General features: G+C 34.2%; 1 protein-coding gene across 15 annotated transcripts in view; it reads left to right on the forward strand.

Annotated features, from left to right (window-relative positions):
- SOX5 (SRY-box transcription factor 5) overlaps window positions 1–23209 on the forward strand; it is a 938132-nt gene that overhangs the window by 241803 nt on the left and 673120 nt on the right. For 12 of the 15 annotated variants that reach the window (XM_073222259.1, XM_073222254.1, XM_073222264.1 and 9 more), the window contains one exon: window positions 6693–6778. The gene's annotated coding sequence lies outside the window, so the exon portion shown is untranslated. Of the gene's footprint in view, window positions 1–6692; window positions 6790–23209 lie in introns of all 15 variants that reach the window. The other 3 variants (XM_073222260.1, XM_073222256.1, XM_073222266.1) reach the window with 1 other exon arrangement.

Here is a 23209-nt window from a genome sequence, read left to right on the forward strand (position 1 = left end):
AGGTCAGAAACAACAAGAAGTTATTACTGCCCTTATGCTGAGAGACAAAGGGAGGCGGTGGGGTTGCCGGGGTCTCTGGATGGGAGCTGGACCCATGGTGGCTTGTCTAACTGTAGGTGAGGCCACGTGAAGGTGGAGCTCCTGCTGAGACAGCCAGCGAAGCAGAGAAATAGTGAGAATTTCAAATAGCAGACATAAGCTTGGTTAACTAGTCTCTGTCATATAGCACTGGAGAAATGTATTTTCATGGCAGATTAGGCTACCTCTTTGAAACAGACTTGGCAGATTCCCATGAATGGTAGGCACTGGGGTAGAATTTCCACGAGCCATGGTGGGTCTGTGTTGCTCCTTCATTGGCCCATAGATTAAGACCAGTCAATTAAAAAAAAATAGGGTATCAATAAACCATTGACCTGATTGTCTATAGAAAATTATTTAAAAAATGAACGTGTACCATGGCGTCTCCTTAGACCTTGCCCTAGTCTCTTCCCAGCAGCTGAACCTTCCCAGCACCTGGAAGCCGACTGCCCATAAGGGTCAGGGGTCAGCAGGGCAGGAGCCAGGCGAAGAAAGGAGCTAAGGCAAAGAAGCTGGCGCTCCTCATCCAGGCAATGACTCTCCTCAGGCTATGTGCACGAATTCCTAGCCAGAACTTTCTCTTGTTCTCTAGGACTTTCTGAACCCCTCAAAGTTACCCTTTATCTAAGCCTAATTTTGTGGCTCTAAAAATGGGATTGGGGACACACAATGTGATTATTTGACCCGACCTCTGCACATGGAGCCTTGGACACTGCAGTGTCCATATAACCCATCAAAAGTTTTACACACTTCCTGTGCACTTCCATTTACATGCATTCTACATAGTAGACCATACAAGTATGTATACATTTCAGACACACTTTAGGTCAGTTGGATTATTTATGGTTTTAGTTTGAATTGCTTACCTTGCCTAGATCCTGAAAGTTAAAACATGGCAAAATGAGGGTATGCTAGCTATATAATCATTCATATTAACATATAAGATATTATAATCATAATGGAATCCATTTGTACTGATTGTGTATGAATAGGTGGGTTCTCAAAAATCTTTAAAGGAAGTGGAGTTTAATGCTAGAAATAACACTTTCCCTAGCAAGAAAACTATAATCTCTTCCAGGGCCACCCTGGATGGTTGTGCAGGTAACAGTTTTTATGTGTTTTTCACATAAAGGCACTCCACATGCTTGCAACAGCTCTGATCTTCCCACACTGGTATTACTAAACTTTTACCAAAGAAGGTTGACTTTTAGTATCCATATCAGGATTCTGAGAGGTCCCCAGGAAGAATATCTTGGCTGTGAGCAGGACAGAGCTACAATCTGGTGTTAGATTTTCAGGTTTGACTATTTGCATTTAGGCCAAGGATATTTTATACCTTTGTCTTTACTACTTTCTTGCAAATATTCATTATAGTAAGATCAAGATGGGGATTACAAAGGATGTTTCCGTTCTCAAACGATTATTAAGGCTATTGCATGTTTTCAGTGTACATGTATTCATGTACATTCATACTAATATACAAATTAATATTTGTATATTTTACAGCAGTGAAGATATTTTAATGTGGTTAAAGAAACTTACATAAGTCCTCAAGTAAAAATTTTAAAATACCATTTGACCTTCTTATACAAATACATAGCCATTTACACATTAAGGAAGAGATACTTCAATCAGGTCAAAATGGATGGATTTTAAGGAGTAGATGGCAGTATTAGGCAGTGGTGAAGCTTGCAATTTTTGGTAGCAGACTGTGTCAAAGCCCAGATCTAGCACTACCTTAAATAACTGGTCAAGTTTCCTAACATTCCTGTGCCTGTGTGCTATGAAAAGTACCAACCTGTTGAGGTTTCTGTGAAGATCAAGTCTAATGGGTCTAAGTGTGAAGTGCTTAGAATGGTAGAATGGTCCATGGTAGGTAGATAGCACTAAAAAAATTAAAAAATCTCTTATTAAAGTTTTTTTGATGAAAAATATCAACTTTTTCTTAAGTTATCATTTGTTTTTCATGTTAAATTAGTAATGTTTTTCCCCATAGGGTTTCTTACCCTATTTGCCTTAGACCTTGATCCTCTGTCTGATACTACCCTTGAATTGTTCTGAGAATAAGGGCTTTTGATCCTAAACATCTGGGTATCTAGATGTTTTCTGAGATTCTTTTTATCTCTTATTTGTATATTCATCATTTATTCCTTTCCTTCATGTTCCTACAAATATCCTACTTATTGATCATGTATATTCCCTTTGAGGAAGATGATACTAGAAAACACCAGGGCCAAATGCAGTAGAATTAACGTTTGGGTATGTATTCCTTCAGATCCTTCCAGTTTTAAAGTTCTTTCATCTCTGATATTGAAAATAAGACATTTGAGCAGGTGATGCATTTGAAATCAAGTAGGAGCACGGTTTTTCCCATACCTCTTTTTTGGGTATGTATGTGTGTGTTTATTCAACATGTGTGTATTTTCTACTTTCCCCATCTGGCATCTGCTTTAGCACCAGCCTAGTTAGCTGTTCTGTGTCAAGAGTACTTTAGCCTTTTCATTATGAAAGAGAAAGAAATGAAATAATATAAGAAAGAAAATTCTTCCACCGTCCCCTGCAACCACACTTTTTGTTGTTTGTTTCTGAGCAAGTTTCTTGCCATTTACCTTTGCATTTACATTGCTTATTGACTGGCAATTTTAAAATTGTTTATTGTGCTCTTTTGTTTCACTGTTCAAGGGCTAAAACAAAAGCTACCAGGCCCTTCGAGGTACACATTTGCATGCGGTGAGCGTTGCCCGAGGAAAAAGTAATTGCTAATGCATATTTATGTGGCACAAATTTGCCATTTGTTTATGCATAAAATTATCAATAGTGCAGGGCGGCCCAGCCGTAGAAAATGGTGACCTTTTTAGCTTAATAAATAGAAATCAGCTGTTATTGTGAAGAGATCAGCCATTTATTCTGTGTTGAGGGACATTGCCGGGAAAATGCAGATTGGGGTTGGCAATATCATTAAATGGAAGGCCAGTGACCCTTTCGGTGGAGTCTATTATACTTTATCTAATAGGGGATAAATGGCTCTGGTTGGCAAATGGAATAAAGAACAACAGCTTTTTTTTCTTTTTTCATTAGTAATTTTATGACTATATGGATTTTAAGCTAGTAAAACTGAACAGGAGCTTTAATGCTGACCTGTTGCTAGAATTTGCTCAAAAAGTACCTGTTTTAAAGTTACTTTTCCTATTCATTTTTCTCTGACTACTTTGATTGGTACCCATTGAAACAAAAAGTTAGTCAAATGATATTTTTCTAGGAAAATAGGTCTTCCTTTAGTTTTTATCTTTCTTTCTCTTGTTCTTCTTTTATTGGCCATACTTTCACCCTTGCATGGCAGGTATCATTTTATTTTACAGGGTTGCCCTCAGTTTGATGTCTTAAGAATATTAAAGGCAAGAGAAGATATTCTCAAATAAAGTTTTACCAATAGGTTATAAACTGAGGTGTTTTTATTTCAAATAAAGCGCAATAGTTTCTACCTAATAAGACTAGCTTTTGAAGTAATATGTGGTTCCTTTGGATTAAAGAATATTCTGTAAATACAAAACCTTCTCATCAGCTTATTTTCTTAATATAAAACCAATAGATAGTCATTGTATCTTTCCTGGTTATTTTACTGTGATCCCTGACAGAGGAAATGCCCTCTCTCCCTGGAGCTTGCCTGTGACTGGTTTAATGTGGTGTGATCTCAACACTACGGTTATTTAGCTATGATTTTCTCCTATGTGTTAGTGTGCATTTCTTCCTTTTGGGAATTTTTATCCAGCTTTTCCAATCATTACAGAATTAACAAAATGAAGTTGTGTTTGTGTTTTTCCACATTATTGTGTAACATTTGATACATTCAAAATTTTATGTAAGTCGTGAAAAAACATAATGAAGCAGAGACCTGTAAACCCACCTTGGAACGTGGTGTAGCCCTTGGGAGTTAACTTTGGTTTCTTAACACAAGTGCACCGCACCAGGTTTGAAGTTTCCAGCACAGTGGGCTCGAGGCCACCAGTCTTTCCCTTGTGCTGCACTTCAGTGGGACAGCACATTCTGCAGCCTGTCACCAGAGAGACTGAGTAACCTTTTACTGGCAGAAATGGGTCTGATGTTCCTCTGCAAAGTAGAGGGTGTAAAGTAGGATTCCGACACTAGGGTACATCAGTGCGTAAAATAAATATATTTTTTATGTCATTTATAAGGTATTGGTCTTAGGTCCGTTAGATTCACAGTCCCTAGTGCGAGAAAAAAAAAAAGATTTAATGGGTAGGTTGGAATTCCGGAAGGAAGGGCAGCAGTGATTTACCCCTTCTTCCTCGGCTCCCTGCCCCTATTTGTAATATCATCAGGTAGTGAAAAGAGGATTCTGGGGGGAAAGGGACAGTTACCATCTGTCTTCCCTGCACTTTATGAAGGATCACAAAACAAAATTTCAGCTGGAGTATTGCTGTGTCTCTGAATGTGATAGGACAGATCACGCTGGGATGGTAAGAGCTGCCAAAATTATTTTCTGTAAGGTAGTTTTTAAGTTGATGAATGTATTTTATTTTTATAAAAGCTTAGAGCACATTTACATAGAGTTTTAGTGATTTAAGACATTGTTTAGAGAGTGTAGGATATGAAGGAAACAAACTTAGATTTTTTAAAGGAAAAAAGTATCTTTTTCTCAACTTTAAAACAGGAAAGTTCATGGAGTCATGCCAGTTCTACCCTTTCATAGATGAATTCTAAGTGGTATTAGTGAGAATGGCCATCACAGTAATTTTTAAAATAGGGTGTTTCCTGTTCCATAAATTCATAGAAAATTATTGGTTTATACAAGCCTCTTTTGTGATAAAAGGATAACTTGAAATACAGTTTCATTTCCATGAAATAAAATTCATGTGCAGAGCGCTCAATAATTCTAGTCAGTTTCACCCAACTAATATTTATTACTCCTAAAAAGAATTTTTCTCTTAGGCTGCTTTGGCAGTTATATCTTTAAAAAAAAATTATAATACGGGTAGGAAATTTTTAAAAATTCCGGTTGTATTTCCAATCTCTGACATACTGATATGGTATAGTTGAAGAAAAATGTGCCACCTGAACTCTGACTCTCTTAAAACTTGACCTGACGTGAATATTGTGGTGTCTACACATATTTTTAGAATTTCATATTTTAATTAAAGTTCTTCAAGTTCTGTGACAAAAGTATAAAAATACAGGCTCCCTCTTGTGGGTAAAATCACCACCTGTGTATTTCTGTGTTGCCCACATATAGGATGTGGGCAAAAAAGTCTTTTTGCATTTGGTCAGGTAACATTTCACTGAACTGAAAAAAAAAAATTGGAATACATTTTTGTAGTAAAATGTTTAATGAAAATAAACAAATGATTTTCCTAATTGGCAGACTTAGGTATAGACAACCTTTATTTTACAGCAGCAGCCTAAGTTCTGATGTTTAAAATTTTTGAATAACCTTTCTCAGTTTGAATACTGTCCAGTGGCATAATTAGTGAACGGATGAAATAAAGTGGAGTCTTCTTGTCAATCCTTTTGTATTTCTGTGCTTATTAGCACAACATCTGATAGTGCAATGAAGTAAAATCACTCCCTACCAGTCATGCTCCAGATAGATCAGTATGGCAATAAAACTACTCAAATACCATAAACCCCATGACCAAAGATGTCTAATCAATGGTGTAATATGAAGGTGCACTGAAGCATTATTGAACTGGTAGTGAGGAGACTGAGCTGGCATCGGAGTGGTGGCTACCACCCTTTGGGGTTCCTTGCTCTCAGAAGCCTGAAACTTGAGAATGTCAGCTGATTGCCAGGGGCCATTTCTGGCCAACCTGGGGACCCTGGAAACAAAGCCAGATTTTTATTTACTCATGAAAATGTCCAGAACAGTAATTGTGAAATTGAGCCAGGCAGTGCGATCATGGAGATACAGGCAGGGAATGAGAATGCAGAGATAGTCAAATGACTCCCACTGAATAATTGTGTTAACTGTTGCTGTCATGTATTTGAATGGGATCTAGGAAAGGACCTTTGAGATGCCTGAAGATCTCTCATAACTCCTTCCATGAAATAAGAACCTACTTTAATATTGCCTCTTTGAGAGCATCTGCAGGATGTTTTTGTGAAATTTAGACAAAATGATTAACTTTTGATGGGATTAACACCTATGTATATATGCATGTACGTTATATGCATGTACGTTTCTTGATGAATTCATTATAGTATCACATTAATGCCTTTTTTTCCATAAGCAGTAACTTTATTATATTTGCATATGTATTTATATACAGTTTTATAAACATCTGTATAAATGTATTTTGAAAACTTTACACATCTTGTGCTTCCAAAAGTCCCATGCTGGTATATTTACTAAATATAGGAAATTTGCTAAATATTACTAAAAATATTAATATATTTTATTATTAGTGTGTTGTATTAGAACTGCATCCCTCATTATTTGTTTTTTATCTTATTATCTTTTAAATTAAGATGCTAGTACCTTTCTTATAATAACAGCTCTTTATATTATATTTCTTATAATATATTTCTTATATATATATTTCTTATAATAACAGCTCCTCTCTACTAGTCTATTAATAGTCTCCTTTATTTGCTTCTAGCATTGCTCTTGCTGATGACACCATTCCTGTTTGAATCCTTTTACAAGATTTTGAAAGCTGAACAGAGAATTTTGGCACAGTCCTGGGTAAGAAAAAGGTATATTCATAAAACACATAATGCACACCTTTGAAAAATCCATTACTGCATTTGCTGCTATTTCCTAGAAGTGGAAGTTTATTTGCCTTCTCTTATTTTTAATTTTTAAGTAAAGTACATTACATATGTAAATACCCCTGTAGTATATAATCTTTTATGTTCAGATGACAGCTGGATTTGTAATTATAATTTTGAAACTCATTATGAAGGTAACGTCTCTAAACTGGCAGATGATAGCAACATTTCTTTTAGTTTTTCTTAATGAGATACACTCTTCTTGAAGTTGTGAAAGCCTTTTTTCTTCCATGGAAAAATGTTTTTTAGAAAGCATTTGTTGCTATTTTTTTGTTGTCACTGTAAAGGAAATATTTTGGGTCACAATGGGTAGGTCACACATTTTACAGAAATTTCCATAGGCTATTAAGTATTCCAGGGTGTTTTTTAACACATACAAAAATGCAATTTTGCTGAAGCCAAGCAGATATTTTCCAATTTGCTTGGCAGAAAAATGTAGTCGGCATCTATCTGTGTGTGCATTTTTTGAAGTGCTTGTTTGTCTTTTCAAAAAAAAGTTACACCATTGGGAACAGGAACTGCAAGTTTGACCACAGACCTAGAGTTAAAAATCCTTTTTAATCCCATGGTTGACCAGCTATCATGTGGGATACTGCAGAAAATGTAAAGAATCTTGTCGTACAGAACTTTGTCACTAATAATATGGAAAAGGACTTCTCTTTCTGTTTATTCCTAAAAAGAGTAATGAATAAGTGTTCTTGCCTAGTGAAGTAAAACTAATTTATTATCTAATCCACTCTTAAAGTTTTATGACTCCTGTTTCCGGAATTCAAGATACAAGTAGATTTGTGAAAAACCTGAGAATCAATGGTAGTTGTTCTCTTATTTAAAAATTAATTGTTAAAACCCTAAATAATAGTGTTAAAATATTCATGAAAAGCAGTTCATATATTCACAAAAGAAGCAATATGGAAGAAAGCATTCTGAGAAATGGACTTTTATGCTAACATAAGTTGTGTAAGTCACAAATGAATTATTGCAGATATGAAGTTTCTATAGTTTTATAAGTAAAAACACCAGTATAAGTAAAATTAAAAGGCAAATGAAAAAGTGGGACTACTTCTAGTAAATTTGGAAAACTATTACATATAAAGAGCTGTTATTATAAGAAAGGTACTAGCATCTTAATTTAAAAGATAATAAGATAAAAAACAAATAATGAGGGATGCAGTTCTAATACAACACACTAATAATAAAAGAAAAGGTTTTGCCCCACTTACGATGTAACTAGTAAAAAGTAGTTTGGCATGATAGTGTTGTAGTAAGAATGCGGGGAGGTGGGTGCTTTCAGTAATACTGGGGAAAGGTTACATTTATTCAACTTTCCAGGAAATGTTTTGGCCATCTCTGTGAAGAGCCTTAAATGTGTCCTAAGTGCTCTATGCCACACTTCCTCTCTACTAGTCTGGAAAAGATTTGGTGCAAGTAATCCCAAATACTTTTAAAAAGATAGAACTTCATATTACTCTTTTATTTTAAATTGTGATATAGTTGATATATAGGACTATCTTGGTTTCAGGTGTACAACATAGTGATTCAACAGTACTTACATTACCAATGCTCACCATGATAAATGCAGTTACCATCTTTCATCATATAACGATACTACAATATTGTTCATTATATTCCCTATGTTGTGCTTTATGTTTCTCTTATGTGAAGTCTGTATAGGCAGCTCAGAGATGGATGGGTGGTTTCAGGATGCAGATTCTTCATCCTGTGCTCTGTCCCTTTGAGCACATGTCTTTTACCTAGTGTTTAGAATCTCCAGTATTGGTATTCCAGCAGTCATGTCCATACTCTAGCAGAAGGAAGGAAATACTACCTGGAGCATATCATACTCTCCACTTTTAAGGACATTTTCTGAAAGGTGTACACACCCTTCCACTTACATTCCATTGACTAGAACACAGTCACATGGCCATGCTACACTTAAAAAGAGGCTGGAAAATGTAGTTTTTAATATGGAAGATGGATTTGGGAAAGTTATAGCTGAAGAGTAAGAGACTAGATATTAGAGCCCAGCTAACATTATCTGGCAGTTTCATTCCAAGAATCTAGCTTAGTAAAATAATGAAAGAAGGTGCCAAAATTTATGTAAATATGTTCATTTTGCATACTTATAATGGAGAGAATTTGCAATTGAATTGTCCAGCATTAGAGCAGCAGTTGGATAAATTTGAGTATATTCATATTATACAGTCAGTAAAATATTAAAATAAATTTAAAGACACATGAAATTATGCATGATGCAGTGTTAAAGGAAACAAATCAGAATCCACACTAAAGATACCGTGTTATCTCCAAATTTGTGTTTACATATATACACACATGTGCACACATATTCATGTATATATATATATATATATATATATATTACAAATGCCTAAATAATTAACAGAAAAAAATGGTGGAAAATAAATACATCAGATATAATTAGCTCTGGTTCATGGAATCATGAATGATTTTAATTTTCTTCATAGGTTTATACTTCTTTTTTAAAAAGTTTTTAAAATTTATTTATTTATTATTTTTTATTTTGGTATCATTAATATATAATTATATGAAGAACATTGTGGTTACTACATTCCCCCCATTATCAAGTCTCCACCACATACCCCAGTACAGTCACTGTCCATCAGCGTAGTAAGATGCTATAGAGTCACTATTGTCTTCTCTGTGCTGTACTGCCGTCCCCGTGCCTCCCCTACATTATGTGTGCTAATCATAATGCCCACTTATTCCCCTTATCCCTCCCTCCCTTCCCACCCACCTCCCCCGACCCCCTGCAGTCCCTTTTCCTTTGGCAACTGTTAGTTCATTCTTGGGTTCTGTGAGTCTGCTACTGTTTTGTTCCTTCAGTTTTGCTTTGTTCTTATACTCCACATATGAGTGAAATCATTTGGTACTTGTCTTTCTCTGCCTGGCTTATTTCACTGAGCATAATTCCCTCTGGCTCCATCCATGTTGTTGCAAATGGCAGGATTTGTTTGTTTTCTTTTTATGGCTAAATAATATTCCATTGTGTATATGTACCACATCTTTATTCATCTACTGATGGACACTTAGGTTGCTTCCATTTCTTGGTTACTGTAAATAGTGCTGTGATAAACATAGGGGTGCATATGTCTTTTTGAAACTGGGGTGCTGCATTCTTAGGGTAAATTCCTAAGAGTGGAATTTCTGAGTCAAATGGTATTTCTATTTTGAGTTTTTTGAGGAACCTCCATATTGCTTTCCACAATGCTTGAACTAGCTTACATTCCCACCAACAGTGTAGGAGGGTTTCCCTTTCTCCATATCCTCGCCAGCATTTGTTGTTCCTAGTCTTTTCTATGTTGGCATCCTAACTGGTGTGACCTGATATCTCATGTGGTTTTAGCATTTCCCTGATGATTAGTGATGTGGAACATCTTTTCATGTGCCTGTTGGCCATCTGAATTTCTTCTTTGAAGAAGTGTCTGTTCATATCCTCTGCTCATTTTTTTAATAGGGTTATTTGCTTTTTGGTTGTTGAGGCATGTGAGTTCTTTATATATTTTGGATGTTAACCCCTTGTCAGATATGTCATTTCCAAATATATTCTCCCATACAGTAGGATACCCTTTTTGTTTTGCTGATGCTGTCCTTTGCTGTACAGAAGCTTTTTAGTGCGATGTAGTCCCATTTGTTTATTTTTTATGTTGTTTCCCTTGCCTGAGGAGATATGTTCAGGAAAAAGTTGCTCGTGTTATATTCAAGAGATTTTTGCCTATGTTTTCTTCTAAGAGTATTATGGTTTCATGACTTACATTCAGGTCTTTGATCCATTTTGAGTTTACTTTTGTGTATGGGGTTAGACAATAATCCAGTTTCATTCTCTTGGATGTAGCTGTCCAATTTTGCCAACACCAACTGTTGAAGAGGCTGTCATTTCCCCACTGTATATCCATTGCTCCTTTATCATATGTTAATTGACATATATGCTTGGGTTTCTATCTGGGCTCTCTAGTCTGTTCCTTTGGTCTATGGGTCTGTTCTTTACACTTCTTTTTTATAGTAAATATAATTTAATATTAAAATTAGAGAAATATAGAAGTATGGGATTCCAAAGGTTTACATAAGTTGTTTAGTACCCCCAGTTTAAAATACTATATGTATCTATGCAGAGATGAAACAGCTTTCCACCTATATTTTTTGATAATTTTTCTTGAAGTTGGGTTGCAATAAGCTTTTCTTGTCAGAAAAGCCAGCCAGTCACTTAGAAATTTTGATTGTATTGCACCCTGACTGCCCCTCTTAGGTTAGGGCAGATGGAGATACTGTGCTTCAGTTTGGTGGCATGGGACAGCATCTGATGGGTGCTGGTAATCATGCCTATTTCAGAGGCACAAAGCAAAATTATAAAGACTTTTCTTTCTTGCAGGTTGCATACTGCAGTTCTGGATTTAAAAGTTTTCTATTTTTCTTTAAAAGTATTTGAAATATACTGTGCTACCTTAGAATATTAAAGAAGTGAGAGTTCAACTCAAAGCTAATGAAAACTCACAATTTGGAAGCAAATCTGTGAGAAATCCTTTGCAGAAATTAGAGGGAGAGCATTTTTTTCCCTCTGAAGCTAAAATGACTTCACCCTTTAGAATTTATAGGAGAAAGAGAAGCATTATATTGAGAGGCATAGACTTCAGAAACACACTATTTAGGTTCAGTTCCTGACTGTACCACTTATGCCTACCTACTGGTGGTATGTTCCTCAACCACTGGTTCCTCATGTATAAAATATAAATAATAATGGAAAATATTACATCACACAAATACAACGTGGACCCTGGTGTAACTACACTGATTTAAAAAAATGGACTTTAAAGCTCAAACTATTATTGGACATAGAGTCACTTTGTAAATGATTAAAGTTTCAGTTCATAGGAATATAGAATAATTTTAAGCCTAAAGGCCTTTAATAACATAACCTCAAAATATAATAAGGAAAAGTTGACACAACAGCAAGGAGGGGTAAACAAATCCACAATAGCAGTAGATATTAACTCAACTTCACTTAGTAACTGATTGAATAAAATAGAAAAAAATCAGTAATGATGTAGAGTTGAAAGACAAGATTAAGAAACTTGACCTCAGAGGCATATATAGAACCTTGCATACAATTGTAAAATTCGCATTATTTTGAAGAACACATGGAACAGTTACAAAAATAACCATATGCTGAGTTATAAATTAGGTCTTAATTATTTTCAAATAATTAGATTCATACCATAGTGAAATTAAGCTGCAAATGAAAAATAATGTATAGCTAGAAAAAGTTTCAAAATTAAAAAGAAATCATAACAGCAATGATAAATATTTTAGACTAAACAAAAATGAACACCTTACATGTAACAATTGTAGATTGCCTATAATATTTGCTGTAAAATTTACACCTTAAATAAATGTATTAGGAAAAAAGAAGTGAACACTAATAAGCCAAGAGTAAATCTCAAAAAGAACCACAAAATAAACTCAAAGCAGTAAAAGGAAGGAATGAATTAAAGTAAGAGCAAAATTAATGAACTCTGAAATAATCCTATGATGGAGAGGAGTAAGAAAGCCAAAAATTCATTGCTGTAAAAGATACATAAGTTTTCCAGTCCTCTATTGAGACCAAGCAAATGACAAGGGGCAAATAACTAATATCAGGAATGACAAAGGTGACATCACAACAGATGTGCAGATACTAAATAGCCAATAATGAATATTATAAACTTTATGTAGATATGAAAAGCTGGATGAATAGTGAAATTCCTAAAAAAAGGAACTTTGCAAAATTTACCCCCTAAAATAAAAGGAGAACCTGACTATTATTAAGGCAGTGTACTTTGGAAATCAAAAATATTTCTACAAAAAAATCCCACATCAAGATGGCTTCACAGGCAAATTCAAGGAAGAAATACATCTGATCTTACATAAGTTATTTTCAAAAAATAGAAGAGACAGTATTCTCCAGCTTATTTTATAAGGATCATACAACCTTGATACCAGACCTAACAAGAATAGTATAAAAAGGACATTTACAATTCCTCTCATAAATATAAATGGAAAACCTCTCAACTTACCATTAAAAAAACAAATTCAGCAATGTATAAAAAGGATCATTAATTATGACCAAATTGATTCATTCCAGAAATTCAAGTTTTGGTGACATGTTAAAAAATCAACCAATGTAGTGCAGATTAAAGGAAAGAATTATCTGATCATTTCAATTAGTGAAGAAAAAGCATTTAACAAAATTCAACATCTATTCCAACTTTTAAACGTTCTTAGAAAACTAAAAACAGGGAAGAACTTCTTTAATGTTATATAAAATACCTACAGCAAACAAAGATTATGAAAGTGAAATTTTGAAAGCTTTCCTTCTGTGATCAAGAACAAGAAATTTAGCTTTTATAGCTGTTTAGCTTTTTTTGTGTATGGAAATCCTAGCCAGTACAGTAAAGCAAGATAATGAAATAAAGTTATTAGAATCAAAAAGTAAACAACCAACTATCATTACTGGCATATGATATGAGTTAATAAGAGTATTTAGCAAAATTGATGTGTGCAATACAATATATAGAAATCAACTGTATTTATGTATATCAGCATCAGTTTCTACCTAGTATCTACCAATAAAAGATATACAGTATATTTATGGGAAAATTTATAAAACTTTATGAAATATTTTCAAGGCTGAAATAAGTGATGAAGTATACCATGTTCATGGATTGAAAGATCCAGTATTGGAGAAATGTCCCTTACTCCCACATTGACTTGTAAGTACAATGTAGCCACAATCAAAAATGCCAACTCGTTGTTTTGTTTTTTGTTTCTTTGGTATTTGTTTGAATAATTTTTAATATGACAAGTTGATCTAAAATGGAAAGACAAAATAGTCAAGACATTCTTGATAAAGGACGAATGGGTAGGAGTACCTGCTGATACTATAAAGCTCTATTAATTTATAAAGTGGTACTGCTGCAGGGGTAAATGGGTAGACAACTGAGAGAGTAGAGAGCTTAGAAACAGACTCGTGCAGATATAGACACTTTATTTTTAATAAAGGTGGTACTTCAAAGCAATAGAGAAACAACAGACTTTTTCATATATGATACAGGGAAAATTGAATTTGGGAAAAAAATGAAATTGTATCCCTGCCTCACACCACACACACAAAATCACCTTCAGTTGGTCAAAAAGCTAAATGTAAGAGGCAAAATAATAAGAATATCTCCTTGAAGAGAATCTCCTTTAAGAGTTTCTTTTATATTCTTCTGACAGAGAATCTAAGAAAATAACTTTATGACCTGGGAGTAGAGAAGGATTCCTTTGATTAAAGAAAAAAGCATGCATCCTACATTATTTTTTAAAATAGACTTCATTTTTCAGAGCAGTTTTAGTTTCACAGTAGTATAAGCAGAAGGTACAGAGATTTCCCACGTAGGACCTGCTCCTCCCTCAAGTACAGAGACTCCTCCCCCATTAACAATCCCACTGGCATGGTATATTTTTAAAATTTTAATTTACATTACCCACAGCTCATCATTTACCTTAAGGACTACATAATTTTACTGCTTATCAGAAAGCAAAATAAAAAGAGTGAAAAGATATGAATTTGCAAAACATCATTCTCAAAGGTGGTTTCCAGGTAGGTTTTTAAAAACTACAAATCAATGTAAACATTTACACAATATAATAGAAAAATGGGCAGAAGAAATATAAATGTCCTATAATATGTCCAAATATCCAAACACGAAAAAGTGCTCCATCTCAGTAATAGTCAAGGAAATACAAATTAGATTTAAAATGAGATTCCACTACACATGCTATAGAATGGGGAAAACTCAGATGGCTTGTGGGTCAAAGCATTGCATGGATGGAGGGAGAACAGCGGCAATACTCAGACAGTACTGATCAGGGTATAAACTTGAACAGCCACTTTTGGATACAGTAACCAAGTAAAGTTGAAATTTATAGTCCCTGCTCAAGTATAACAATCCTAGATGTGTATCCCAGGGAAATATGTGCACAGGTGTAGCAAGAGACATGTAAAAGAATGTTCACAAGAGAAACGCATTTGCCAAGAATTGTAAACAATTTAATTGTCATCAACAGGATTGAAAATTGTGGAATAGTTTTATACAATAAAATATGAAATGGTGAAAATGGAAGCATTTTAGTTATCTAATTAATATTGAGTGTGTGGAGGGGATCAAAGAAATAATACATGATTCCAAGCAGTTATACTGTTCAAAGGTGCATTGTAGATGGTAGAACTATGAAGAAAAGGAAGAAATATGAGTATGTGAGTGAGTGAGAGGCCTGCTTCTCTAAATGAGGAAGGAGGCTGAACTGAGCAGGGGGAGTTTGGGTCAGGAAGCACTTCTAAGGCAAGGTGGTTACCTGAGTGGTGGTTGTGTGTGTGTGTGTGCGTGCGTGCTTTCTTACCCTTTGCTAAACTGTGCATAGTGTGTTCATATATTCATCATAAATAAGTGTTAAAATAATACAACAAATAGTTATTATAGGTTTTACTTCTTTCTTTAGTGATCTATTATGTTTCAGGAGAGAGAAATACAGTTGCAAATAATGTATGTTAAACTGATACGTTTTTCAAAATTAGGTAAAATAATTTAAAATGCTAATAAAGAATTTTCCACATCGGAAATGAAAATAGGGTAGTAAAATAAGTGTTTATTCTTTCCTGTACTCTTTTTCTAAGAAGTGTAATAAAAGATATCAGGCATTGTCGTTAGATTGAATAGAAGCAAAATGTTTTGAGAAGGATAAAATTACGAACATTTTATTTACATATATTTTGAAACACAGTGCTGTGTTAAAATATCCTTTGCACATATCAACAATACCCACAGAAAGTCTAGTTGAATATCAGATTTTATATTGCACTGACCAAAAATAACACAACAAAAAGAAGTACTTTAACGAGGTATTGTAAATCTAAGATTTTGTGGAGGTAAATTGAGGGTGGTGGTTAGTAATACCAATGGTGGCAGTTATTTTTGTTTTTCTTATCTCTTTCTGTGCAGACATTCTTTTAAAGTGTAACTGCATTTATAGTTATTTCCTTTAACCATTTAGCCAGTTAATAATTTAAGATCCTAAATGGTTGTTATTTGTACACGCCTTTGGTCACCTTTCTCTTTTACTTGCTAATGAGCAGGCTCTTTGCTTTATTTATCAAATCCAATCACCTTTTTCCTTAGTCACCATAATCCAGAAGGTAAAACTCTTTATTGCTTGAAAAAGCAAAATAATCCCAATGTATTGTAGATTGTCAAGTGAGTTCTTTATAATTAAAGATTACTATGCAATATACAATTTTTAAGGCATTTATCCCGACAGGGTTCACTGGCCTTTGAGAATGAGCCACTTTGTTGACAAATCTATCATCTAAATTGTGCAACATTAATGAGAACTCTGAACAGCACTCTTACATTTTAATGTGGGTGGCAGTTTAAGCGGGGGGGAAAAAGACTCCACCAAAACAAAATACTGAATATGATTGTAGTTGATTTAAAAAGGTCTGCCACCTGTGGTTAAAAATGTGCATTATTCTAAACACATAGTAACTAACAAGGCTGAAAGGCCATGGCAAAATCCAATGACCCTCTGAAATCAAAACCCTGGTTATTATTTTAAAAAAAAGCACTGATTTTTAGTTTTATCAATACAGGGTTTATGATACTACCTTACATGTTCAGCTAACTGCCCATGCTTCAAAACTACATCTCTGGCTCTGTAGCAACCTGTGGTAGAATTGATGCCTGAAAGTCACTCTTTGCTCTGAATCCTATCTTTCTTAATTAATAATTCCTATGTGATCATATATTTCCTGGACAGTACAAAAGTTCGATATGTCATCCTTTTTCATAACCCTTTATACGTCATCGGAGATCATATTTTATTGGCATACCTCAACTTCTTGAATAAGACTCCTTGTTTGATATATTTTCAGGTTAGTTCCCTCATTAATTAAACATTTTAAGTAAAAACATCATAAGAAGCATGCTTGAGGCATCTTTAAATCAAATGGCACTGTACTCTTAATTTTTTTCCTCAGCTCAAAATTATTTGTTTAAATGCCTGATTGTACTTGACTTCACGCTACACCTACAGATATCTAATACCTATCTGAATAGTTTAGTATGAAGTCATTGAGCTTATTTTTCTGGGGGTTTCAAGTGTATGTACAAATGCGCTGGGGAATTTGGTTAGCACCAGTTGAATTGCAAAGTTCATTTTAAAGTGTGCATCAAAAGTACCTCACGCAGTCCTGTAGAGATGCTCCATTGTACAAGATTCTGGAAGAGGAGATTGCTGCTTGAATAGCCAGGGCTGATCCACTTGAAGCCATCCTAAAGTGCTAACCTGGCAGGAAATTATGGTCTGGGTAGAATTCCTTTAGCTGTGGCTTCCAGCTTCTTGATTGATAAGGAATGATGAGTGAGAATCATTCAAAAGTTAGAGGAAAATTAGAGTTTTATTACTTTTCAAAAGTTGGATGAGAATATATCTTAATAATTTAGTAACATCTGCTTGAGCATTGTTCTTGTTCAGCGATTGCTTGTAATTAAGAGGACTTTTTCTTCCAAATAAAATTATGCATGACCTGTTGACCAGAAATCTTTAAAATGATGCATGTGAGCAAGCAATTGTTTATTTTTGTGTCTTTCTTTAGACTACTAAGCAGCAAAGAAGCAATTCTAACAATAATAATTTAATTTGAGGAAAAACCTTGAACCCAAACTGTCTCCATAGAACTTTTTGCATAATTAGGTTATACATCTTCTCAATGGAAGAAGTCTTACCCACAGTCACATTCTGTAAAGGAAAATACATTTTACATAAATCAGTGCAATTGAACTCCTGAGATTCATTATAAAATGTAATAAACATTTCTTAATTTTTAAGGTAATTATGAACCATCGTGTTTTTTATTTTCTTAGATAATGGATGAATCTATGCATCTCTAATATAATTTTTGTAAAGAACAACTTACAATTATTAGTGACTAATTGGTGTTTTATAATATTACATGACCTGACATAACATATCATAATATAACATAGCATAAACATGATGTTTGACCTGTAATTAGGGAATTTCATTCCCTCTTAACATGGTAAAGCTTTTTGATACGAGTGTTACGTTAGGCATTTCGAATCTGTGTGAAAGGAATGGTTTTAGGACAATTTTCTAAGTAGTTAGAAAATTACTAAACTTAATTTCTATACCTTTGCTAATATAAATTCTAGAAGGATTAAAGATTTACATTCTTAATAAAAAAATGATAAGTCTATTAAGAGACAGTTGATGAACATATAACTAGGGGAAGGGCTAGAAGTTATTTTTAAGCATTACATGAAAGGCAGAAATCACAAAAGAAAATTGTTGCTAGGCTGGATCATATAAATATAAAAGCTTCTTTGCATTTTAATAAGACCAGCAAACAAATGAAGGACTGAGAAATCTATTTGCAACTTGTTAGGTTAAATGATATAAATTGCCATTTTTTGTTAAAACTGTTGACTATTGGCAATTTACTGTTCAACATACGTAATTACAATGTAAACTGCTTACAAATTAATCGAAAGGTAGAGAAATAATTTCAACATTTAATTAATAGGAGGAAATCAAATGGAGATTAAATATATAAAATGTTTGATTTTTATAATAATGTAAGAGATACAAATTAATTGTGAGATCCTAGTTCATTTTGCAGATTGGCAAGGATTAAAAATGCCACGATAACCAATGCAGATGAGATTGCAGTGAGATGAGGCCTCTCATTTACTAAGGCTGGTAGAGTCAATTATATTACTGCACTGCAGATTAATTTTACACAGTGTACATTAAAATCTGTTAGTGTTGGTGCTTATGCTTCTAGGAAGTTGCCTAACATTTTATTTATTTATCCTTGTACTGTTTATAATAACACAAAATTGAAAATAATCAATATATTAAAAAAACAGGTCTGTGTTAAAAAAAAGTGTGTGATGGAATGTTAATTTCATTTAAAAACCATGTTGTAGTGGCACAGGAAACCAGAATCTGGGTCTTTGTAAACATTGAAGAAATATTTGTTGAATGGATCTGTGGGTGTGCACACATACACACACGGAAGTATCAATGCACAGTATAAAAATACTGGCAGAATATAAAATGCCAAAAGCCTAGACTACAAGATTATGGGCTGCTTATTAAAAATGTTTGCATTTTGATTGTATTGTATTACCTTTCTTTAATAAATATATTATTTTCATTTTAAAAAAGAAAAAACACATTATTTTTTAAGCTATGTATACAGATGTAGTAATCCATACATCGAAGAACTTTTCCTCTATGTTTTCTTCCAGGAGTTTTATGGTTTCAGGTTTTAAGTTCAAATCTTTTTAAATTATGAGTTATTTTTGTGGGTGGTATAAGATAGGGGTCAAATTTTATTCTTCTGCATGTGGCTATCCAGTTTTTCCAACACCAGTTATTGAAGAGACAATCCTTTCTTCATTGAATATTCTTGGCTCCCTTGTCACGTATTAGTTGACCTTATATACAAAGATTTATTTCTGGGCTCTCAGTTCTGTTCCATTGGTCTGTGTGATAGCTTTGTTAGTATAGTTTGAAATTGTGGTGTATGATACCTTCAGCTTTGTTCTTCTTTCCCAGGATTGCTTTGGCTATTTGGGTTCTTTTGTGGTTCTATACACATTTTAGGATATTTTTTTCTATTTCTGTTAAAAATGACATTGGAATTTTGATACACATTGCATTAGGAATCCACATACGGTTTCTCTAATGGTAGCATTTTCCATATACATTGATGGCTATATAAACATATCTAAATTTTTTGTTCTAATTTTTTAATTCAAAAAAATCCAGAGGGCAAAAATGTTTTTCAAAATGTTTAATATTCAACTAAAGTCTGCATGGCTAGGATAATACTCTATAACACTGCCAACAAGGGTAACCAGGGTTTATGCAGAAAATCGCAGTGATGGAGTGGGGTTGAGAGCTGCTTCACAGCTGACCTATCTCAGGTCAAAGGGGAATTTTTCTTGTGCTAACTTCTGCCTTCATTTGAATTCCACTAGTTCCCATTGTCATTGACAACAGTACCCCATGAACAAGATTTTTTGAATATTTTGAAAATAAATTCTGGGTCCTGTAGAATGAGCAATAGATATCATTCCTTATTAAGATGTTTACCTTTGGAAAACCAGCATTACATTCTTCTAGCATTTCTGTAGTCACTTTAAACAAATGAAGCAGTTACCTCATTGTTGTAAAACATAATTCATGTCTCTGAACTCACAGATGTATCCACAGTTTGATTTTTTTTTAAAGTTCTGCATTTCCCCCTTTTAGAACAAAATGCCCTCAATAAAAAAGTGATTATTACAATAAAATTATTCAGATGATGGAGCAGCTTATTAAAATAAAGTAAAATATATTTGATTTTTCAAATGAACTCACCTTTTTGGATTTAAAGAAACTCTTTTATAAAATGAATTCTATGTTCTTACATTGCCCACTACACCTCAGATGAATACTTAGATAAGTGAATTTTGGTGTATGATCATTTATTCTATTTTTAAACTTTATCTGTGGTGATAGAATGCATAAACAAATATTTAAATTTTAGGAATAAGAATAACGTTGCAACAGAAGATGACGTATTTAAAATAATTATACATTAGGATTAGTGATTTTAGAAGAGTGGCACTTATAGGGACTTAATAGAACTCAAGACATTGATAGATCCTTAAGTAGCAAATATCAAAGTATTCATTTAATGCCATTGGAATACAGAAGAATGGAGTAAACCAAACAGAAGGGAAAGGTTATAGCTAATTGTTACTTCCACATTTATTATCAAACCATTGTGTTTATTTTTTATATATCCTCTGATTGCTCCCTTTTGTTTGAAGAGTATTGCTGCTTAAAAGCAAGGAACACTCATGTCAGAAGACCCAATTACATTAAAAATCAGACCTCAAGACTATATATGAGGCAGAAGTAATCCAACTATTATTTCTAGTATAGAAACTTTTTTGAATAGCATCACTTGCCCAGAAGCTGTTTTCCAACCTAATAACTCTTGGAGTTATGATCTAAATCCAAGATTAAGGCTGCATAACTGCGAGAAAGTACAAGTGTGCAGGAATGTGAGCAGAGGTGAAATTTGATTTAAAATCTTTTTGAGGAATCTATAGTTTGAAATAGTCCAGAGAAAGTAGAAATGGTATACATAAATATTGCTCAGCAAGCTTGTTTTAATTAAACATATACTAAATACTTGCATAGTTATCTCCAAGATGTTCATTAACTAGGGTTTTTATCTATTTTCTTGATTTTAACCATCTGGTTCAGTTCTCCTTGAACACAGTTACTCAAAATGGATGGAAATAATGTTCAACACATCCTATATTGGTTCACCTCCATTTTAATAATTTCTTTATGGGACATTTTGGAGGCAATGGATGATGCATACCGTCTGTTGATGGCAAATGCATTTTGGGTTTGCCTGCCACCTATTTATCCACTCTAATATTCTGTCAAGTTGTGTCAAGAGTCGGATGGAAAAGTAGGAAGCAGGGGGACATCTCTTTGTAGCATTTATACTATTAATGTGTCAAGCATGATGCTGGCTTTTGCAGAGGACATGAGAGTAAATAAAATGGGATCCTGAGCCTCAAAAATATTAGAAAGTCCTGGGATGTAGGTGGGGATAAGGATGGTAAAAGTACATCAGTCCCTCTGGTGAGAGGCAAAATGTGAAGGTTAATAGCTCTCTTCTGAGTTCTTTGCATCTGGGCACTCTCTGTGCTGGGAGTGCCAGTCTTCTTAAGGTGGTTGGCTTGCCACTAGTTTAATCATAGGCATTTGATTTCATGTTGGTCATACAGAGTACCTGAACTCCACTTCCTTTCAGAGACAACAGTCTCAAATTTGTTGCCCCACAATATCTTGCGAAAACCCAATGGCAATACACAGCATTTAAAGAACATAGTTTGAGGGATATGCAATTCTTTAGAGATGCTCTGAAATCTATAAAAGCCAGAGATGCAAAGAAGTATGTATGTTCCTGGATGCCTTCTAGTGACCTCAAGCAAGCAGCTTTTATGACCTGTGTTTAGTGTGGTGTCCTTGGTCCTGACTGAGAGCAGTTATTAGAAAGAGCCCCATAAAACTTATGCCTACCAAGAACTTTGTTACATAAATGTTTCACTGCAACCTACAGTATGTGCTCCGTGAGACTTCTAGGGAGAAGTGTCTTGCTCTTATCAATTATGCTGCCCCTGGGTAGTTGGTTTATTTTTATCTAATGACATATGTGCATTTCCCCTTTGTTCACTACTAAAAAGCTTAATGCAAAATTTGGAGACTCCATAGTCAAAGGTTACAGATATTTCTGGAATATACTGACATATTTATACCACTCCCCTTGTTTTATATCCTTCCCCCACCCCCACCATCTTATATACCTGATGTTCTCTGTTACATTTCATGTATCAAAAAGGAAGAGATTTCATAGACAGAGGATGAAAGCGGGGAAGGCTGTGGAGAAAAAGTGTGAATCCAAAAATGTAGAGCTAAGATGGTATTTGAGTTGGGCCTTGAATGGTGGAAATGAGGAGAGAATTGAGACAGCATGAGCATAGGTGCCAAGAAATGCTGTAGTTCAGTTTGGCTTAGAAACAGTGAGGCAGTAGTGACACATGTGTCTGTAAACTTCAGATTGTTCTTTTCAACCTGAGAAACTACTGCATAATCTTGTCTAATTTGATAAATAGTACAATGCCATTGATTTTTTTCCCTGTAGTGAAAATGCCAATATTTAGCATGCTTTATCCACTGCCACAAAGATTTCTCTGATGTGTGGTATGGTATAGTTTTGGGGGTTGAGAGGGGATGTTGGACCTTAATACCAAATATGCAGTGTAATTTAAGTTCCCCAGTAGAAACTGTAAATGCAGTTGATGAGAGCCGATGTCAGTAGCCACAGCAAATCCAAGTAACAGAAATTAGATTGAATGACACATCACTTGAAAGTCCCTTACGGTTCACATACTCCGAAACTGTTCTGTTTGAGTCAATCAGCTAACTGTTTGATTTCTTTTTATAATTTTTTGTTAAATATGCTTTTATAATGTGTAGATATTGTCTTTGTATTGAGTATGCTTTTATTTATTTTTCACTGAGGTAGTGTTGCCATATTCTATTAGTTTCAAATATATAACCCTATGATTCAATATTTGTGTATATTACAAAATGATCATCATTATTTTAGGTTATTCTTAACAGATCATCATCTAAG

Source organism: Manis javanica, chromosome 15 (assembly GCF_040802235.1).
Source record: "Manis javanica isolate MJ-LG chromosome 15, MJ_LKY, whole genome shotgun sequence".
Classification (NCBI taxonomy): domain Eukaryota; kingdom Metazoa; phylum Chordata; class Mammalia; order Pholidota; family Manidae; genus Manis; species Manis javanica.